A 19,697-nucleotide genomic window follows, 5' to 3' on the forward strand; every position below is an offset into this window, starting at 1 on the left:
GAGGAGGGAAGGAGGAAGCGCGCGGGGAGCGCGCCCTCGCCCTGGCCCCTCCGAGCCTCCGACTAGTCCTTGCAACTTCTTGGCCTGACAATCGGGAAAAGTTGGCCCATGCCAGCTTTCCGACAGGGATCAAACAGGTAATGGCCTCGCATCTTCGCTGTTGTTGTTGGTGCTGCTGCTGCTGCTGCTGCTGCTGCTGCTGCTGCTGCTGCTACTGCTACTGCTGCTGCTGCTGCCCTGGGCGCGGCACAGTCTCAGCACAGGAATTCAGTCGCCGCAGGCACCCTCCGGAAGAGCGCGACGGCCTCCGCTAGGCCCCCTCCCCCGGCGGCCCCTCCCTCCCGGAGCCCAGCCCACTGGCTCCCGGCCGCCTGCCGCCCCCACCCGCCCCACCCCCCAAGTCCCCGGCGGACCGCTTGGGCTAACACCTGTAGGGAATTAGGCACTGCCACATCGCCCAAATCCTTCTCCCCTCCTCTTCCCTAAAGGAGCTTCGGGAGGAAACAGCGATGGAGGAGGTACCGGGATGAGGTGGTTGGGTTGGAGGAGCCGGGGGGTTGCTTGGAGATGGGGAATGGCGGGGTAGGGTGTTTCGTTAGTGTTTGAATCTTAGCTGGCCAGATTACACCCGGCCTGGAGCCCTTGGGAAGTTCGCCAGCCCCCTGCCCCAGGCTGGGACTCACAACATCCCCACACACCGAGGCCCCAGCTGAGGTATTTCGCATGGCGACACTTGTAGCCATTCAGGAGAGAGGCCAGGGCTCCCAGACGGGTTCAGCCCTCGCGGCAGCGGCAGCAGCAGTAGCAGCAGGCACTGCAGAGCTGCGCCCGCACACCACGCTGCCACCCAGTGGTTTTTGCTGACTTTTCATTTCATGCCAATTTGTGCGTTCAGTACCCCGTTTTTCCTCTGCGGCCCCTCATCGTTCCGTTCGGGTTTGGGATCCAAGCAGAGAGCTGGGGTCGTGTACCATAAGCAGTATTTGGGAAATGCAGAGCCAAGCCTCTTTTTTTAAGCTCTGGCCCATCTCCAATCTACTTTTTTTTTTTTCTGCTCAAGCTCAAGCAGCCTCCCTTCCCTCCAATTCAGGAATCAAGTCTGTCTTTTTGCTCGCTTCGCTGTAGTCACAATTTCTGTCCTTTCCCTATGTTTTAATCTGGAGAAGAAGAAAGGAGGAGTTCTGAGGTCAAGAATGCAACAAAAGAGAATGGCCCATCCACATCTCCACCTTCAAAGAGACACGATTGTTTTACTATTTTACTGCATTTCTGATGCCCAAAAGGAAGCCCCCCACAGTAGGGCTGCTCTATCTTGGAGCTGCCACCACACTCTCTTTACTGGACCTCTGCCCCCTTCCAGATATTTTCAGAATTGATGTAGATGCAAAACCAAATGCCCAGGCTCCAGCCCTTCTTTTCTTGCCTGAGCTCCCAACTAGGAAACTCTTTCAGGCGTCTTAGCCCATCAGAGCTGACAGCTGACCTGACCCTTCTGTAGATTTCACTGCTCCACAGGGGAGGCTGCTGCCACCCTCCCTTCCACTTCTCCCCAATCTTGAAATGTCTCCTGCCCTATCAGAAGCACTAGCATGCGTCTGCAAAGGCAGCCTGGGCTGAAGGTTGCAGGGGCTGAGATGGATAGTTACAGGAGAATGATGCCAACTGGTCTGAAATTCCCTGCAGGTTAGTCTACTTGTTTGTGCTTTTGGTTTTCCCAAAGGAAAAGGGAGGACAAGGTAGAAGAGAGTTTTAGCACCTCAAGGCAATGCAAGTATCCACATTCAGACTTCAATTCATGGAGGGAGAACCCTGCTCTGCTCCCACTGGACTTTGAACGCCTTGAAAATCGGGACTGGGTCTTGGTCACCACTAAATTCCCATCTCCCGGCACAGTTTCTGTCACATAGTTGATGCCCCATAAATGTTTGTTGAAAATAAATGACAAATGATTTATATTGATTCTGAAGGGTAGGAGGATGTTTCCTGGGTCAGAATGTATGCAACTCAAATTCCAAGTACCATGAAGGGAAATAATCCAACCAAAAGAGGGGTCAGAAGAAGCTCTGACCAGGGCCATATATCTGGGGTGTGGGAGGGACAGTTAAGAGGTTTCTACTTGCTCTCTGCCTCTTTTTACCTTCTGCTGAGCACCAACCCCAAGGGCCTTTTTTTCTTTCTTCTTGCTTCTCTCTTAGGACCCTGAACCAAAGCAGACGTGAAAAAGCTAAAGAAGGACGGAGTTCTGACTCAAGCAAGGGAGAGAACTTGGGAAGTATGAGGAGATGGTACTGAGAAAATGAGGAGGGCTTTCCCACACTCTTTCCTCCACTTCTCCATCGGGAAGCACTCACTGCTTGTGCAAACACCATTCCTAAAGTATTTTCAGGATGCCTGGACAGTTACGTGTATGGCCACTCTGAGGTGGGTATTGGAGGTAAATAGATGCAGAGAAGACTTCTGGAATATATAATGAGGAGGGGCACATCATTACAAAGTTGAAACACAAACATGTAAATACATCAGCTCTGTTACTCACCCCTATCCACCACCCTCAGCTTTTTTTTTTTTTAATAAATTAGAGAATTAAACTCTATGCCCTGACCTCAAGGAACCCCTGGGCCAAGGTGATAACTGGATGATTCTATGGGTGTTTATAGACACCTTTCTTGCTCTAACCTCTCTCTTCAAATTAATAATTGTTTAATCTTGAAAGATGAGGGGTATAGGGAAACCCGACTCTCTCCCTGCCACATGTTCCTGTCAGTCCATAAAATGTACTTCTGCCTTTTTATATCACCCCCTGTCTTCTTTCATCTCCATGGACAAGAAAAGAAATGACACATGATTGGTGAGGCTAGAGATAGGGGCCTCTAAATCTCTGTGATCTGTCTGCCTACAGACCACATGCATTCTCTTCTCTCCTCCAGTAAGAGAACTCACAGAGGCCTGTGACTAGAGGGGGAGCAACTAGGGGGAAAGTGAAGGAAAGCCATTTTGACTTTGGGTCCAAATCAAATTGTGCAATCATCTTAGCCATTAATTAAACAAATATTTTGATCTATTCCTAACTCTCTTATGTATTTCTCCAGTGCTTCCGAACTCAGAGAAGAGTGTGAATATAACTCTCAAATCCTCAAAGGAGAATTGTGCCAAAACCCCATTCATCTTAGGAAGGCGCAGTAAAGGAAAGAATTGCAGCCTACCCTAGAAAAGCATATTTTGCCTTTTCTTTCTGCCTTACTGCCCCTCCAGACCAGTAGTATGGCATTTTAATGGGAGGAAGAATAAAGAACTTTCCTTTGACGCTTATTTCCAAAGTGCCTTTTTCTCTTGTCTTGCTCAGTTCCCACCAGTTCACACTGTACCTTTGCTATGTAACTTCCTGGGATCTCCTCTAGATTCACAGTTTCAATTCTCCCTGCTTAACCCCAGGGCTCCCAACTCCTCTATGCTGGGTGGTCCACTTGCCTTTTCTTCTCCCAGACTTCGTCCCTCCACTGCACCGTCCACCAAGTTCTGTCCTGGACCATGTTAAGGAAAGAAGCATCCTTAGCTCCTTTCTCCAACTCAACTCACAAAGAGTTCTAGCCTGACAGGAGGCATACATTTTAATCCACTTTAGTCTCTGCCACTAACTGGCTGTGTAAGCTTGGGCATGTCATTTCTCCTGCTGGAGTTTCAGTTTTCCGATCTTTAAAGTCTTTAGCCATCTTTAGACTCAGTGACTTTCAAATTGTATTCTGCGGAGCCCTGAGAGTACATGGAGGTGATATAAGTTCCCTCACCATGTTTCAACTGCAGCACCTCCACTCTTTTATATGCTGGGGCTCATTGTATGATTTCTTATGAAAAAAATAAAAAGAGTCCGCTGCTAAAAACAAAACATTTGAAAACCTCTGAATGAGACGTTCCTTAAAGTCTTTTTGGCTCTGGGAGTCTATGATTCTTTTGTATATGTTCCTCCTACCTTTTTATCTTCCCCTCCTCATACTTCTCTCCCCTTTCCCTTCCCACCCTACCAGAACATAAAGTCTAAATTGGATTCCAAAGAGAAATACAGAAGTCTCTTTGGCCCCATTCCTCATGGCTTCACTTGAGAACCAGGTTTTAGCATTCTTTTAAGGGAGAGTTATGTGAGTTATCAGAGCATAGAATGCTGATCGTTCCCTGCCAATCTCTTTTGGCAGGCCTCAGATGAGCTGTAAAGAAGCTGAAGGGACCTGCTCTCAAGAGGCATCTCCAGGAGAGAGAGAGAAACCCAAACAGATGTGACTGTGATGAGTAAAAATGAGAGAATTCAGACAGCCTAATCAGGAGCAGCCTCAGTACTTTTTGAGCAGAAAGGAATTGGCTGTCTTTCCGAAACTCTGAAAACGAGAGATTTCAAACACCCTCCCTTTGTGAAGATAAACATAATTGGAGCCACTTGCCAGTTTGCTCTCCATCTTCACTAACAGTCCATCAAAACATCTGAGTGACTGGTTACCAGGTCCCGGGCTGATGATGAGCTCAAAGGGAGGAAGGAGGGGCTGGTTCACGTGCACAAGGTCAAGCAACACTAGATCTCACCATTAACTGAGTAGGGCAGCAGAGGGGGTATTTAAGAGACTGGGCAGCAAGTACCACCTTTTGTGGTCTCATTATGTCCAAAAGCCCAGGGAAATAACTGGATAGAAATACAAATGAGGAGATTAGAGAAAGGCCATTAGCAAAGGCTCTGCCACTTAACTCCAAGCAAGAAGAAAATGCATTTAAGGAAATCTTGTCAATGTCACACTGGAATTTCAGGGACAGAAAGTGTGACTACTGTATTCTGTAACATAACCTGACACGTTTATTAGCTGGCAAAGAGTCTCTCCTAGTCAGATCATTTGGGGGAATTATGCTTCAGAAACAAAGGTCTCCAGGACCATTCTTTTAGAAATTGTTTGGCTCTCCTGATTTGCATTCAGAATGACAAGCCAGAGAACCCTGGGCTTGCATTGCACTAGGATGGTGGCTTGGTCTGCATTATGTCCTCTCTCTGAGGTCATTCTCTAAATACTTAAGCTATAGAATTTACTGAAGTCACCTCTAGTTTATACCTAAAATCAATTGGGAACACACTGGTTAATTCTAATCCCGAAGAAGAAAAATCCTATAACCCACATAAAAATTTCATTGTTCAGTCATAATTTATGAACATTAAAACCATAAAGCACCCTGACAGTATTAATCATATCTATGAATTCAGCTCTTTGCCACTTAATTAGCCATAGCAGCTGCAACATCAAGAGTTCAAGGCCTCTGATTACCTGCTTGGTCATTTAATCAAGAAAACCTGGAGAAAATATAGGATTGCTGGGGTGGAGGTTTCTCTCATGATCATTAGGAGAGAACACAAGGAAATGAGGTTAAGCTCCAACATACGGGGATTTAAAGTTTTGTACAAGGGAAACATTCGTCTCAGTAAGGGTTGTTAAATACCATAATTAATTGCTGATTCTCCTATAGAAGCTTTTATGAATACAACAGAAATTTTATCTATCTCAGTGGGTATGTGGGATGATGTCTCCAAGGTTCTCATTCTATCATAAAAACTACACTACTATTTGTATACCCATGACCTGCAACCAAGAAGTGGTCATGGGGAAAGGGACAGCAAGATCATTATTGAGAAAGTTTAAGATCCTGTCTGATGGGGCATGGAGATAGCTAGTGCCCTTGCCTTTGGAAGATCATTTTGGGTGAACTTTGAGCATGTCGGTCAAGGCAGTCACATCCATTTTTGAAAGTTTCTCTCATCCAACATGTGGGAAAAACTTTGTACATCCAATAAATTCATTCTTAACCAAATGGGTTGCCTCAGTGGTGACAGAGCATTCAGAGCCAACAAAAGCACCAGCTTCTTTGAGTTCGATTCAGTTTTATTCACTAATATTTGAATATCTTGAAGGAATATTTGCTATTTTATGAACTGACTGGTGGCTAGCAAATATAAATGAAGTGTTTCTATGATGAAACATTTATGGCAGACTAAAAATGTGCAAGACTCAGAGGCAAAATATCTATAACACTGGGTTCATTTCTTGCCTGGTGAACTAAGTAATCTAAATGAAAAGCTAGGAAAAACATGATGGAGGATTTGAGGCAAAAGCAGACAATCAGTAATTTTTCTGGATCTAAGCTGTTTCAAGAAATAGGATTTCTTGAGGAAGATGACCTAAACTCAAGATTGAGGAAGGGAACGCAGTATTTGCAAATGATCTAATGTTCATTATTACTTAGGATAAGGGGGCAGGATTCGCAACCAGCACAGGGAACTCTGGATTGCCAACGGCACTGCTTCCACCAATTGTCTATCAACAGTTGTCATTTTTTAAAGGAGCAGAGAGATAACGGGAAACTACTTCAGTGCTCTCTCGGGATTAAGAGTCTTAACACTTCTCTTTTTGGACACCAACCAGGATTTGGGCAGGAGAACATGCTGAATTTGGAGGAAATGGTTTCCTCCAGATTCTAGGGAGGGGACGAAGGACAAGTCCATGATCTACCTAAGAACTGTGCAGATGCCCTAGATGGTTTTTAAACTCGCCACTCTGCTTAAGATTTTTTTTTTTTTTTGCCAAAACTGGGTTTCAAATAGTGATAACGCTCAATCAATGCTGTGGCTATAATTGGACAAGCAAATTAAGTGCTGTAACACTATTTTTTAACCCTTACAACAACCTGTAAGGTAGGTATTATCATTATTGCCACTTTACAGATGAGAAAAGTGAAGTCTAGAGAGACTAAGTGATATATCTATGGTTTCCTGGCCTGTACCCAGGTGGCAGTGCCAGTATTTAAACTAAAGAATCTCAGGCAATCATGTGTACAAAGCAAGCCCTTTAAATACGATTGTTTCCTCCTTGGCACTGGGTCTGAAATTTAGGTCACTGAACAGTGGTGCCTGGATATGGCTGTCTCTTAGCTTGGGTAACAGAAAAAGACGGAATATGGCATGACTTTCAATTCAGTTATGTTTTTTGTTTCTTTTTTTAAACAAAATTGAATTATGAAACAAAACAAACAAGACTAGATATGACCTATTAGCGTATGACCTAATGGATATGACCTGTTATAGTTATGAATATAGTTCACACACTTTTAACAATAACTTCTTGGAACAATATTTAAAGAAAGCATCACTACCTTTCTCACTAAAATTAAATAATTATAAATCACTGCTTAATGTCATTCTTAGTGCCTCAGCACAGAGAGCACTTTGACACAGGACCTGGTCTGACTCAGGTAATCTGGGGCTTTGGAATGCTATGAGACCCAAAGGACACTTACTGGCCTTTATCTGCATCACTACTTAGCAGAGATAAGAAGTTAAGGCACTCCCAATTCTCTCAGCTCTTTCCATACAGAGAAAACTGGCTTTCCACACTGTAAGCTTTTTGTCTGCCATCTGCTTTCAGCTACAGGAAGCTTGAGTTCAGCCAAAAGAGAGAAAAATATTACACACAGTGTATTTACTTCCACGGTCTGAAGCCCATGACTATCCTTTTGCAATCAGGGGGTTCTCCAGTATCCATTCGAACTAACTTGCTCTAACGTTTCCCTTCTGACAAACAGCTAAAAGTAGAAAGAGACTGAAATTATTTAGTAACTTCTCTGCAACCACTGAAGACCTCAAGCAATTTTAGAACCTGATTTCCTAACAGGGGCCTTGATGCTCAATTAACAGTCTCATTTTAGAGAAGAGATCTGAGGCAAGAGATGTTAAATGAATTTGTCCTGGGCCAAATTGTTCATTCATTCATTCATTTGTGCATTCGTTTGGAATTGACTGCAAACAATTTGCCATTTTCTGAGCTACCCCCTGAAGGATGCAAAGGTACTAATAGCTATAATTTATTTATTGAGCACTACCTATATCCCAGGCACTATTCTAAGTACTGTATCCTTATTCACTCATTTAATACAACACCCTCATGAGCTTATCCTCATTCTACAGATGAAGAAGCTGAGGCTAAGAGAGGTTAATGAGTCCATTCAGGTAGGAGGTGGTGGAGCCAAATGGATTCAAAGCCAGGCATTGGGACTTCATATCCCATGTTCTTAAAAGTGCTCTATTGACTCTCTAGTGATTGTCCCTGGCCTCGAGTGGAGGAGAAAGAGAAGTAAAGAAAATAACTAAAACACAAATGTGATTAAACACTGTAAGAGTAGTACCAAATGTCCAAAGTGTTGTGGGCACACAAAAGCAGACACAGCTAACTCTGGGGACAGGAGGGCAGGAATTGGAGTCAGCTTCAGAAAAAGGAAAAAACCCACAAAACTGGGGGCCAGCCCGTGGCCGAGTGGGTAAGTTCGCGTGCTCCGCTTCGGCTGCCTGGGGTTTCACCGGTTCGGATCCTGGGCGCAGACATGACACCGCTTGTCAGGCCATGCTGAGGCAGCATCCCACATGCCACAACTAGAAGGACCCACAACTAAAATATACAACTATGTACTGGGGGGATTTGGGGAGAAAAAGCAAAAAAATAAAATAAAAAGTTTGGCAACAGTTGTTATCTCAGGTGCCAATCTTTAAAATAAAACCACACACACACAAAACCATCTCACTGAAGATGAATTTTGGAGAATGAGGAAGAGCTAGGAAGTCGGGGAATGAAATTGGATAAAGCCAGACTTCAAATCTGGGTTAAACTGACTCCTGGTGCTGAACACTTCTTACCAGGCCATATTACTTCCCCTCAGCTGAGAGGATTTACGAAACCTTGGATTTTTTATGCCCTAACACTTCAAATCACTTGGCAACGAGTTGATCTTCCAGTGTAACCACTCTCCAAGAGTGTACTTTTCTGTGAAATATTGATTACTGGCAGGTCATGAAGCATTCTGGGTATCAGGAGAAATAAAATGTGCTATGTGGATATTCTGATGGACATGTGTGAGTTGTTTATTTCTTGCTTGTAAACCAATTGTCTTCCCTTTCCCACTGATCTTGTTCGGGACATATTGTCAATGGTGATGTTCAAGTATATAATAGTTTATCGAATTACAACTGCCATCAGCAGAGGGTTTAGTAGAAGTAATCCCTTTGGAAAGATGCCAATCAAAATAAAAATTAAATTGGCACGTACGCCACAGTGAGTCAGGCATTCTCCTCCTGCAATAACTGGGGTGAGCTTGGAGACCAGAGATTTGCATGTGGGCAGTTATTAAATAATTTTATTATGATGATCATAAAACTTCAAGCTAACAAATGAATTAAAGATTATGGAATGATGACTGTCCAGGCTAGATAATCCTAGTAATTCCTCTATGTAGATTTCAGTATTCCTATTGGAAAAGGACAACTGGGATTTGGTTGGTATTTGAATATATTGAAAACATATTAAAAAATCTTCCTACTTACTGCATTCTTCTTCCTGCCCCTAAAATACCAGTGCCTACTTTCTCTATCAGAATCTTGGTATCCTTTGGTCTGAAAAAATATATACTTAGAGTTGTTAAGGAAAACAATAGTGCCCTATCTCACTATAAGAAGAACGAAAACAACATAGTGTGTGTACATTTGTGTGTGTGTGTACATGTGTGTACACTCCAGGCAGGCCTCCGGCAATGCTGTAAAGCCAGCACCTCAGCCCAGATGCCTACTGTCCTTATGAGGCCCCAAAGGAACCTGCTTGTCCGGACAAGACTTTAGGATCCAGGCTGTCCTAGTTCTTCTCCTTCATTAAAATTGTCCTTCCTGCATCCCATCCCTGGGCCAATGCTTTCCAATAAGATAGCTAGTTAATCAGATACTTTCATCAGTGCTGGGTTAATGAGCACTAATATGTCCTCATGAACCCCCCCCCCACTTGCCGCAGGAAATGGCTCATTCTAATAGGGATCTTATGGAGGCAATATTATACATTCTAAAATAGAGCGCCTCTAACGGTGACATTTTAAATGACTGAACGGGCTGCTGGAGTGGCTTCAAGTGAAGGAACAGCTTTGGAAAATCCCTCAATCTAAAGTCGGCTGCCATTTTATACTACTGGCTCTATGAATGTGTGTGCATGCAAATGTACACATAAGGTTGCTGAGCTGAATTTGCTATTCATATAGCATAAATTAATATGTCAGACAAGCTCATTCAGCTCCTCTTCAATCTTTCTTACCCTTCATAGCCAAAATTCTTGAAAAGAACTTGTCTTTACCAACAATCCCCACTTCCTTACTTCACATTCACCATGCACTCTGATTTTATTAAATATTATATTATGTGTGTGTGTGTGTGTGTGTGTCTACACATATATTCCTAGTAATTTCTCTATATAAATTTCAATGTCCCTTTTAGAGAGGGACAACTCATATTTGGTTGATATTTGAATATATTTAAAACATTAAAAATATTCCTACTCACTGCATTCCTCTTCAATTGTGCTCCTTCAATTGTTCAACTGTTTTTCTTCAATTCTGGAAATTTAGCCATCAACCCCCCATCCACTGGCTCTCCTTAAATCTCTCTCTATTCTTCTTCTGAAACTTCCATTAGGTGTACGTGAGACTTCATTCTCTCCTTCATGACTCCTTACTTCTCTTTCCTAGTTCCATCTCTTTATCTTTCTGTGTAGAATCTGAGTGCTTCACTAATCACCCCTCTAGTTGGGTTTAGTCTATTGTTTGGTTCTGTTTTTATTTCATTGATATACATACATATATTATATATTTTACAATAATATATATTAAAAATTATATATGAATATATACATACATACACACATATATAATTTTCACAATTTCTGTTTCATCTTTTCTAATGTGTCTGCTAGTTTTTCACAATGTGCTGCTCATACCTTATGGATCCTAGTCCTGCCTTGATCCTATTGAAAATTTTGAAGATATTTATGTTAAAGTCTCTTTCATATTGCCTTATACAACTTTTCTTTTTTTTTTCTTGAGGAAGATTAGCCCTGAGCTAACTACTGCCAGTCCTCCTCTTTGTTGCTGAGGAAGCCTGGCCCTGAGCTAACATCAGGCCCATCTTCCTCTACTTTATATGTGGGACGCCTACCACAGCATGGCATGCCAAGCAGTGCCATGTCCACACCCAGGATCCGAACCGGCAAACCCCGGGCCGCCGAGAAGCGGAACATGCGAACTTAACCGCTGCGCCACCGGGCCGGCCCCAACTTTTCAGAAATAGGGATTACCCTGTTTATTGTCGCTGCTGACTCTCCCTGAAATGGTTTATTTCTCTTCTTGGTCTATAAATTTGACTGTGGGCTCAACATCAGCAGGAGACTTGTTTTCTGTAGAAGTCCCACTTGAACCCTGGATAGTAGGTGTCTATCTCTATAGTTTTGTGTTCTTTTTCTGCCAGCACTCTGTGGATTTCACTGGATCCAGGTCAGTTTTGCTTTTACCTTTAATTTCCCAGATTTTTAGTACAAATTCAGAAGTGGGGTTTCAATTTCTTATGGTCTAATCCCAGAATGGACACTGTGCCTACATTCTGCATCCCTAGGCCTGGAGTCCTGATTTATCTTGAACTGGGCAGGACTTCCTGGCTCCTGGTTTTCTGCAGGAAGCTCACGGCTCTGTGTCAGGACTGTGGCTTCACATTAAGCCCCAGGGTACAGCTCGAGTTCTGACACTCCTGATGGCCATTTAGCTTCAACTGTTGCACTTTGCTTTGGCTTTGAATTGCTGCTTTGTTTCGGTCACCTGGAGATTGTCCTTTTTCACTTTTGAATTTTCTTGTGTATTGTCAAAGACTTAAGGTAATATTTATCCACTATTTCTACATTTTTATGGAAAGATGGGGCTTCTGCAATACCTTAGTTCAACATATGGACTAGAAGTCTCTATTTAGTCTTTACTTCTACCATAACACAAAAATTGCTTTTACTCAGATCATCACTAATGTTCTTATTGTTATATCCAACGACTGCTTCTCAGTCATTACACAACCTTCCAGCAGTATCTGATGCTATTGACCATTCTCTTCTTGACACTCTTCCATAGGCTTCTCCGAGACTATGTTCTCCTGGTTTTCTTCCTAACTATATTTGACTGCTCGTTCTCAATCTCATTTTCCTCTTACTGACCATTTGAGTTCTTCAGAATTCTGACCTATGCCCTCTAATTTTCTTCCTCATTCTCCTCTTTCTAGGTATTTACTCTTCATTCATCTGTTCAACAAATGTTCCTTGAGCATTTATTATGTGCCAGACTGAGCTGTAGGTATTCAGCAGTGAACAAGGCAGATGTGATCCTGCTTGCAGGGAAATTACAGTCTAATGAAGAGTCAGAGAGTAAACAATTAACATAAATATGTAGTTATAAATTGCGATCACTGCTATAAAACAAAAGGACAGAATCCTATTCAAGAGTAATACAGAAGCTAATTGAGATTGGAAGGTCAGGAAAGGCCTCTAAAAGGAGATGACACTTTGGGGCTGGCCCAGTGACGCAGTGGTTAAGTTCGAACATTCTGCTTCAGCGGCCCAGGGTTTGCCTGTTTGGATCCCGGGTGCGGACCTACGTACTGCTTGTCAAGCCACGCTGTGTTAGGTGTCCTACATATAAATTAGAGGAAGATGGGCATGGATGTTAACTCAGGGCCAGTCTTCTTCAGCAAAAAGAGGAAGATTGGCGGCAGATGTTAGCGCAGTGCTAATCTTCCTCAAAAAATAAATAAATAAAATAAAAATAAAAGGAGATGATATTTTGCCGACTCTCGAAATACAATACAGACTTAGCCTCATAAATAGTGCAGGAAATAACGACCTTTTCTACTGTACCAACTCCAAAAATCTCCATGGTCTTTGATGGGGTTCAGGACACGCTACCCCAAATATGACACTTTGGCATATTGAATATTTTAAGCTGAAGGAGTTTGAGAAACGACAAGTGCAGGAAGTCACTCTGACCTTCCCTCCTCCCTTCTCCCCTGAAACAGGTCATAAGAGCCTCATGTGAGAAGTGTCCTCTTCACCCTCCTCGCACCCAGGGGAAAGGAGCATCGTTATCTTTGAAGACAAAGGGACACCAGGAGGAATCCTAACAGAAAGGCCTTGCTAAGTTTGCTTCAGTTTACTACACTCACCTCATACTCTTTGACCTTTTGTATTTCTACAAGACTGTCTATTCTTCATCAAACCTAGCATAAAAATACTCAGGTCTAATTCTTGGTTCTAATTGCTTCTTCATTTCCTCATGAAGGTTCTCGTGTCACATAAAACTTATATTAAATTTATATGTTTTCCTCTTATTAATTTGTCTTCGTTTAATTTTCAGACCTGGCCAGGGACCCTAAGAGGGTCAAGGAAAACTTTTTCCTCCCTTTCACCTTCAGCAGCTCAGACAGCCCCTCCGAGATCTATATATGGATAGTTCTACCCAAATGCCACCCAGGACCTCGAACTAAACAAATCCAAAACTGAACTCACCTCCCCAAACCAGCTCCTTTCCTTTATTCCTTGAGGCTATTAAGGTTGTGTCTTGTATCCTATTCCTTTCCTGACTCATCTCCCATCTCAACCAAGCCAGCAACTTGGTCATTATCCTGAATTCTTCCCTTGCCTGTCTCACAACCAAGAAGTAACAAAGTACTGCAGGTTCTACCTTCTTAATATCTTCCTAAATTCCTATTAAGACTTTCACCTATTCCTATTTCATTTCTTGCCTGAACTCCACCATAGCCTTCTCTCTGGCCTGTGATCAAACCACTCTGCTCACTGCTACAATTCTAATCAACAAATCTGATCATGCCATGCCCTGTTAACAAGTCTCAGGGGCTCCCCACTTACAAGCCATCCATTTACTGGCCCCAGACTTCCTTGTCTCCCTTACCTCCTGCCTCAGACACAATGTATTTCAGACATACCAAAGTGCTTACCCTCCCCAAACACCCCCTCCAGCCCTTTAGCCACTCCAACGGCCACATCTTAGAAAATTCTACTCCTTCCCACTCAGCAAGCTCTTCAAGATTTATCTCAGGCATAATCTCCTCCGGGAAACCTTTCCCAACAATCCCCATGTAAAGACACAGGTTCCTCTTCTCTGCTCGATAGCACCCTACACACACACCTATTATGGCATTTATAATACTCATTTCTGTCTACCTGTCTGTCGTGCCCGCCAAACAGTGAGCTCCCTGAGGCAAGGACTGGGACTTCATCTCTGGAACCCCATATCGAGACAGAGTAGGGACTCAAAAAATGATAGTTTCATGGCTAAATGAATTAGCTGACTCTCCCTTTCTCTGTTTAGAAAGCAGACAGTAGGCATCCAAAGCAATGAAATGCAGGACAGGTCCATTTTGATAAGAGCAGGTTCCTGTAAATGCCTGTTAGAGTGAGGCCATGTTTTAATTAAAAACAGAACTATAGTTCAGGCATTGAACTATAAGCAGGGGACTACTGGATCCTTGTGAAAGGGAAAGTTAAATCAGGTTAGTAATTAGATTGGTCCATATTTTAGTCATATTTGATATTAAAATAATTCTTTAGAAGTACAATGGGCCCTCCACATCTGCAAATTCAACCATCTGCTGATCGAAAGGCCTATGACAGTTGTGCCTGTACTGAACATACACAGATTTTTTTCTTGTCATTATTCCCGAAACAATACAGTAAAACTACTATTGACATAGCATTTACATTGTATTAGGTATTATAAGTAATCTAGAGATCCACACAGGAGGATGTGCATAGGTTATATGCAAATACTACACCATTTTATATAAGGGACTTGAGCATCTGTGGATTTTGGTATCCATGGAGGTCCTGGAACCAATCCCCCGCAGATACTAAGGGATGATTGTATACGCCACTTCAAGGTTTGACAGAGCCCTTTTACAATCATCATCTTATTTGATCATCATGTGAAAGGGTCAGGTAGCCAGAGAAGGTTTCAATTGGCTCCATTTTATATACCAGAAAACTCTCTCACCAAGAGGTCATGGTTTGCCTACCATCACACAACTATTTTATTTACTAATCAGTTTAGGCCCTACCTCATTTCAAAGAGGAATTGTAGTTGCTTACAAAAAGGTGTAAGATTGAAAAATTAAAAAAAGGACACTGGAGTGAAGGAAGAAGAATCAGATACTAGAGGAGGCCAGCAGGGTTTCAAACCCAAGGTTTCTGACTCCTAGTCTTATTCCCTTTCAGCCCCATTAGGCTGCCTCCAAAAGCTTTTGAACCACTGGGTGGTGATCGGCAGCAGTTTTGCTTGCATTTTAAAAAAAAAAAGCAGCAACAATTTTGATTTCACAAAGCGAGTAGCCCAGTATCTATTAGAATAATCTTTCATCAAATGTAAGCCTGAAAATTAAATTCAAACTTGAATTACTGCAATTATCCTGCTTGGACTAGAAACCTAATCAACCAACAGACAGAGGCAAGGCGAATGAGCTGAGACCACAAAGAAAATTGGTCCATGAGGGGGCAGGGGCCTGAGTTTGTTTTTCAGATATATATATATATATATATATATATATATATATATATACACATACACACACAGTAATTAGATCAAGAGGTGATTCAGTTTCTGAGGTCAACTAATTCAATTTTGATCACATCGTATTTTACAGGCATCCGCCTGCTTCTAGATTTTGAATAGTTTAAACAATAATGTGGCTTTACTTGGATCCTATGCCTCAACCAGAATCACAGTTACCATTTTCCTAAGTGTTTTACTAAAATTGAAAATGATAATACCTATAAAACCTCTCCAGTGCTGACATTTCCAAGTCTCTTTTCCAGCACAAACAAAATTAGAAAATGGAAAATATAACCTTTCTCGCCGTGTATTTTCTTCACAGGGTACAAAACTGAAAAGTAGTCGATATTCCAGAATCATGAGCAACTAGCAGGATAATAATAATGACGAGAGAGTGATAACAATAATAGCAGCTAACGTTTTTTTGAGCATTTACTCTGGACCAGGCACTGTTATAAACACTTTACATATGTTGACATTTAAATCTTACAACAATTCTATGAGGTAGGAACTATTATTAATCCCATGTTATAGATGAGGAGAACGAGGTACCATGAGGTTAAACACTAGCCTAAAGTCACACAGCTAATAAGTGGTGGGACACTAACCCAGACAATCCTGCTACACACAGATATGCAAATAATCCTAATTTATAGTTATTTGGTCAAACAGATGGATTATATATTTTGTGGATCATTTCTGACCTTTTCCTACTCCCTATTGCTTTTTTTCTGTTTATATCATTGCCAATTAACATTCCGGTAGTAGAGGCTCAGGAACAGTAAAGATACCACTAAACTCATAGAAAGTTGCATGAATTTCTTCAAGAAGTGGGACGACTACTCAGTTGTTTTTCCTTGATGCTTATTGCGGTGATTTCTCTCATACTTTGCAGCTTTGAAATTACTTCTTCACATGTATATAGCTAACCCTGGTGTTGCCATGGAGATTTAGATCAATGCCGTGAGCAGGGCCAAATTTGCATATTTTGTTGATTAGCAGGGGTAGTTGCTAATCCCTGCCAAATTGTCCCATCCACTACAGCGTGACTAATCACATGTTGGTGATATATGGGATTCGTGAATGTTAGGAGTTGATCCTCTCAGGTTATTTAACACTTTGGTTCTGTTCAGTAACAGCTTAATTAAGCCTCGAGGAAAAAAGGGACAACAGAAAAATAAAATTAAATCTTTCAGGAAATTAGTTAATAAGAAGGGAATGTTAGAATTCATCGCTGTCGGGAAGAGCCGAGAAAATAGTAATATAATACAACATAAATGGTACATTTCATTCTGGGTATTCAGGAGTTGATCATCCTGACAAACTATCATTAAGAGTCTTCTCTGCGCCTGGCAATGTGTTAGGTGCTTTCATATGTGTTATTTTATTTCATTTTCACAATAAGCCTGGCCTGGAGAGGAGACGTTGAGTCACATGCTGAATTCAGACACCTATCAAGTGACACAATTTGAACAAAGCTGGACCACCCAAGTGTGTCTGACACCTTCCACACCACTGGAGTGAGACTGTAGATGGAGCTTACTTCCCTTCCAATATCTTGATTTTCTAGAGGACAGAAAGAGGGCCAATGAAGAGAAGCTGCAAGGAAACAGATTAGGGCTCACTTTGATGAAGCCATTTCTAACAATAGGGGCTGTCCAAAAATGGATAGAATGGATTATCTTGAGAGGCAATCAGTGCCCTGTCATTGGCAGTGTTCATACAGGAGATATGGGGTTCATACAGACCTGGTAAACACTTACCAGATGTTGTAGAAGGGATTCTTGCATTTAGTCAATGATTGAATTAGATCATTATCGACCCCTTTGTTGAAACCCCATCACAAAGACCACCAGAGAAACTTGTTGGTCATAAAAAGCTGGATATGTGAAACATGCTGAGCAAGAGACAGTACCCCCTTGACAGTCTCGATGGTGGCTCAAAAGGGGAGAGTTAGCAAAGAGTACCCACAGGGTTTATGGGCTGGGGTTGGTCATAAGGTGGTTTTAAGGTAGAATTTTGCATGTATGGTCCTTACAAATTCAGATCAGAATTTGTAAACGAGGTGAATTGCTGGAATAGTCAGTGGTCTTATCTTTGGGACACATGAGTCAAGTGGAGATACTGTTCAAACAGTCCAAGCTAAAAAACAATAAGACACAAAGACACTGCCACAGACCAAAGCCCAAGTCATGACAGTTAAATGCAATATGGTATCCTGGATGGGACCTTGGAATAAAACAAGGGCATTAGTGGAAAAACTGGTGAAATCCAAATAAAATCTGGGGCTTAGTTGATAGTAATGTACCAGTGTTGGTTTCTTAGTTTTGACAAATGTACCATAGTGATTTAAGATGCTAACATTAGGGAAAATTAGATGAAGGGTATATGGGAACTCTGTGTACTATCTTTGAAACTTTTCTGTGAACCTAAAATTATGGAAATTGTTTTAAAGTTTATTAAAACCCAGTTTGAGTTTCATTTGTCTTGCATATCATGGCTTGCTTCAATTCATTTATTTTTGTGAATAATAGGTCAATACTTGTTGCAAGTTGTGGTTTGTTTTATTTTTCATCTTGATTTGGAAAACATTTCAGAGGCCTTGTAGTCCGAATAGAATTTCTATTTAACCTGAACTATGGGGAAATAAATAATAGCATTCAATGGGGTTGGAAAAGTTATGTCTAAAATAAAACCTATTTTTCACTCATTCTTTCTTTTCCAATTTTACAATTTCCTGAGTTAATGGGACCATCTTGAGTACACAAATGATACTGTACCAACAGGGCAGCAAGAAGACAGCTGCTGAGTCTGTAGAGAGAGGCATGCACATCCTCTGTCACTGCTAATAGAAAAGCAACAAGTGAAGGCTAGTGAAGCCCATGATATGGTTATTTACCAGGGGATACAGCTCCCTGAATCTAACAATCAGAGCACAAGAAGTTGACACAGGTCAAGAATATCTCCCTTATGCCTCATTGAATCAGAAACTGCACCCTTGTTCTTCCTAAGCTGTACTGTGAGATTTCTTAGCATTAAGACTGCCAGCATCAGACATTACAAATTTCAAGTCTTTACTTCTTCAGAGGAGCTGGCTACACATGGTGTTTGTGATTGCAGCAAAGGAAATGCCATTTAGGGCAAAGACTATTGATAACATAATGGCTTCTTTCCTAACCAAGGATATTTGGCACGCATTCCCAGTGATATTTACTTTTACGTGCCCAGGAAGCTTGAAGCTCCTTTTCTCCTCCCTGCAAAAATATTGATATTACTGGTAATGGACAAAGAATGACTTTGCATTTGCAAAATTAAGGACTAGGCATTGTAATAAGGCAACTTTTGTTATGAGTTTGCAAGTGATAATTAGAAACGGTATTTAGTTGTGTTCAGGTAAACTGTCATTTCCACTTTTCAAACTACAGACGTGATGGAATGATGGAAACAAGAATCCTGGGTTTGAGTCTCAGTTCTCCTACTAATTAGTCTTGGAACTTTAGGAAAACTCTGTCTACACTCTGGGCTTCTATTTCTTCATCTATAAAATAAGAGCCCTATGTATACAAAACCTCTTTGAATTTAGTTAACCCACCATTAATTAGAAAAACAATGGTCATGGGAGTTAATCACAGCCATAGAATTCTTTGTTCATCATATGCAGTTACTCCATCAAATTGAAGAAGTCATGAGGCACAGGAAGCCTGAAGACCCGGGACAGGCTCTGCACTTAATGCAACTGGAAAACTTAAGTGTAAATCTTGATTCTGTAGCATGTTAGCTGTGTGACCTTAAAAATCCCAATTAACCTCTCTGTTCCTCAGTTTCCTCAACTGTAAGATGAAAATAACTATGGTACCTACCTCCTAGGGTAACTGTGAGAACTAAATGGGTTAATATTTGTAAAGAGCTTAGCATGTACTTGGCATACAGTACACACACAATAAATTATAGTTGCTGTTTCTGTTATTCTTCTTGTTGATATATATTATTAAAGCCAGCTTTATCTGCACACATATCTTGACAAAAAGTCAGAGCCTCCCATCTACTACAGACCAATGGAAGTGACTGATATTCTGTTGAGACCTCCAGTGGTCTCCCATCTCCTGATCCTGCCCTGGTCTGGGCTGTCTGGAATGGAAAAGAATAATAGCAAACTTACATTGCACTTACTGTATGTGCCAAACACTGGTCCTTTGCATATATTAATTAATGTAGTCCTA

General features: G+C 41.7%; 1 protein-coding gene and 1 long non-coding RNA gene across 11 annotated transcripts in view; one reads left to right on the forward strand and one right to left on the reverse strand.

The window, feature by feature from the left end:
- Positions 1 to 8,918, forward strand: LOC139081175 (uncharacterized). Its single transcript, XR_011536269.1, has 3 exons — positions 1 to 137; positions 2,196 to 2,421; positions 4,188 to 8,918. It is a non-coding gene; the product is annotated as an uncharacterized lncRNA (long non-coding RNA).
- FGF13 (fibroblast growth factor 13) overlaps positions 1 to 19,697 on the reverse strand; it is a 488,610-nt gene that overhangs the window by 67,751 nt on the left and 401,162 nt on the right. The window lies entirely within an intron of this gene.

The sequence above is a fragment of the Equus przewalskii genome, chromosome X, assembly GCF_037783145.1.
Source record: "Equus przewalskii isolate Varuska chromosome X, EquPr2, whole genome shotgun sequence".
In the NCBI taxonomy this organism is placed as follows: Eukaryota; Metazoa; Chordata; class Mammalia; order Perissodactyla; family Equidae; genus Equus; species Equus przewalskii.